The 3,453-nt window shown below is 35.2% G+C and overlaps 1 pseudogene; it reads right to left on the bottom strand.

The window, feature by feature from the left end:
- LOC102810820 overlaps positions 1-2,672 on the bottom strand; it is a 46,251-nt pseudogene extending 43,579 nt beyond the window's left edge.
- Between the last annotated feature and the right edge of the window lie 781 nt (positions 2,673-3,453).

Below are 3,453 nucleotides of genomic sequence, written 5' to 3'. Positions count from 1 at the left end.
ATGACGTATTACATTAGGTAAATCTGCTGCAAAAGACCATTTTAAAGTGTTGAAGAGCAAAGATGTCAGCTTGAGGACTAAGGTGTACCTCACCCAAGCCATAGTATTTTCAATAACCTAGTATGAATACAAAAGCTGGACAGTGAGTAAGGAAGATGGTATAAGAATTGATGAATTACAATTATAGTGTTGGAAGAGAATATTGAAAGTGCCATGGCCTGCCAAAAGAACCAATAGATCTGTTTTGGAAGAGGTGCAGCCAGAGTGCTCCTTGGTGGCTAAGATGGCAAAACTTTGTCTCTCATACTTCGGACATATTGTCAGGTGGGACCAGTCACTGGAGAAGGATATCATGTTTGGTAAGGTGGTGGGTCAGAGAAAAAGAAGAAGACCCCCATTGAGATGGACTAACCAAGTGGCAGCATCAATGGACTCAAGGGTGGCAACAGTAATGAGGTTTGCCCAGGATCAGGCATTGATTCGGTCTGCTATGCATAAGGGTGCTATGGATTGGTGCCGGCTCGATGGCACCTAACAAGAACAACAACTTGTTTTTCTGTTTAGATATATTCATAAGTATTTCATATTTTGGGTTGTTGTTGTTGTTAGGTGCCACTTGAGTGCCTGAAGTTACTCCATTCTAAAAGCAAATATCTTGTTCAAAGTCACTCAAGTTTACTTGCCTGTCTCATGTTCTGATTCTTGATTCTGCATCTGCTCTTCTGCCTGTCCTCTAGTGTCACAGATTTTTGTCCCTGAGTTGAACAGGTTCAATGCACAGGATCTTGGGATCCACAGAATGTTTTCTACTCCTGGATTTTCTTCTTTGAAAGTAGTGCTTCTGATTCTGAGATAACCTATTTTAAACATGTGTTAAATATTTAAGTTTTTACAACGAAAATTTATTCTTCTAATATTCACAGCTAAAGATGTCATCTTATCAATATTTTCTCCTACCTATCTTACCCAGATTCAACAGGACAGAAATGTTTTGGTTGGATTTGATAGAAGAGATATTAGATAATTTGCTATACCACATATGTAAATAAAAAATAATTGTTGCTCAAAAATCCTGATACCAAGTATAAAAATGTAAGATCGTAATGTTTCAAATGCTACACAATAGATTAAATATGTCAGCTCAAAAACCTCATTCATTCCAGGGCAGTTGCAGGAGTTGCAGTATGCTGTACAAAGTGATGGAATATGGAAGCTGGCATAAGGAACAAATGGAATCAAAAGGCTTTGAAGTAAAGCAAAGAGAATGTATTGGACATCCACATTCTATGAATAGCCAAGAATAGATGGAACATAGATTTCTAACTAAGTGAAATGTGACAAGATGAAAATCAAGGTCATAACACTATGGCACTGTATAAATCTCCCTCAAGCTCTGATTGTTAATTTGATTAAAACCTAGAGAAGACAAGGGAAACTCATATGGGAGATTACAATTAATGAAATTGGCTGAGATTTAATGTCTGCACCCTGGTAGAATAGGTCTTAAGGTAAAAAGTAATCTGAGTTACAGAAAAATCAATAAAACCTATTATTATAATTCTATAATTCTTATTTTACTATTTTTTACTGTTTTTTACAAAGAAGTGTATTTATTAAATAAACGTGAACTCTATAGTGAATTATTAAAGGATTAACATGAAGCTGATGGCCTGGTAACAATTAGGAAACAAAAATTTTCGCATTGCTTTCAAAATCTCAGCATCATTTCTTATATTAACTCTATTTCCTGTCATCTCCATTCATATGTCTTTTATATTTGGTTGTTTTCCACACATGTTTTAACAAGAACTTGATAATATAACAAGATTTTGTTAATTTCTGCATAAATTTTCCACATAGATATGCTGCAGTTTTTAGCTAGAATTCTCCCAAGTTCTGTGGAACCAGTCATATTGCTGTATGTATGTTGGTTGTCAAACAGGACATTTAGCAAAAGAATGGAAGTTAATAAATCAATACCAATGTATCGTACTCTTTAAAATAGAAGACATTTGTTAGATATTATAAAGATGAATGTATAAAGAATAGAAAGAACACTAGACTAGGTATTCTGTAGATCATAAGCCTAGCTGACCTTGATAAATATTCCAGTTAAGTGACATCTAAGATTTCCATTCATTCTCATTCTAGCTCACTGTGTTCCTCCCATAGGCCTTCTTTCCATCCTTTGATAATTCAGAGCTGTTTCATTTCTTGAAGCATTTATTCCAGTTCCCAATCATCAATCATTCAATCCTCAAAGAATGCCCCTTGAAGGAAAATTTCTTAATTCTTATCTACAGTTATTAGCACACTCATTTACTCTTATTATATATGTAGGTGTCTAAAGTTACCTTCAACCTTCACTTATAATTGGTTCAACTAAAGTCTAGCTAATGTCAGTAGAATCTAAGTTTTAGGAGGGTAGACCTGAATGACAGAAACCTCATTGTGGGTAATCAATACTTATTTGTTGAATAAATAAATATGATATGATTAACCTACAACATGTTTAGAGAATCAAACAGTGATCAAAATTCCTCTCATTTACATATTATTTTCAAAATACAAACTCAGTTTTATCTGTTATGTATGAAGGAAGGCTGGCATGCCTGTTAAAGCACTAACTTACGTAGAGGAAGTGGTTTTTCAAGATCACACTGATAGTACATAAATATTGAAGCTGGAATGGGTGCTCAGAACTTAAACATACAATGGGCCTTTTACTACAGTAAATAGACATGAGAACTTAATGTCCTTGATACTTAACTTTTTTTCACAATCTTAGAACATAAGTTGTGTTGGCTGAACTAAATGAAGCATGACTTGTTGAACTGATCAATATGTAGGTTAAGTCAACGATGCAGAGTGGAGAATGGAAGCAGTCAATACCAAGTGATATCAGGGGTTTAGTCAGATTGGAAGAATTTGCTGCAGGAAAGATGCAATACTTCTTAGGAGTTGGTTTGAGATCTCATGCACAATCAGTAAGGTCATCATACGTTGGTGGTACTGGACATTTGTATGAATCTCTGAAAGATGGCACTTAATCACCCTTTGTTATTAATGATGGTATCCACATGGACTGGTGTTTGCATTGTGAAGTTCATTTCTGGGGAGACTTGAAATATAGTGTAACTTGCTGACACTAGGCAGCAAAGAGCTTGTGGCATGATAGCAAGAGAGGAATGAAGCTACTCAGCAGGATTGTGTCCTTAGCCCACTGACTGCAGTAGTATATACGCTGTGTGCATGCATGCTGTTATAGGTATGCTGGTGACCTCTTGAAGTTAAGAAACAGGTTTACATTCATCAGAGCAAAAAGCCTATGATTGTTTGCAGAACTATATAAAACTATGTATCTTTGAATTTATTAGTATGAAACTAGATAGTCTGTCTTCTTGAAGGGAATTATCGTAAAAAAAGGTGTTTCATTGCCCTTGATATAGTTAA

Source organism: Chrysochloris asiatica, unplaced genomic scaffold, assembly GCF_000296735.1.
Source record: "Chrysochloris asiatica unplaced genomic scaffold, ChrAsi1.0 scaffold00269, whole genome shotgun sequence".
NCBI lineage: Eukaryota > Metazoa > Chordata > Mammalia > Afrosoricida > Chrysochloridae > Chrysochloris > Chrysochloris asiatica.
The sequence above is the reverse complement of the archived record's forward strand: the minus strand, read 5'-3'. Positions and strand labels throughout refer to the sequence as shown.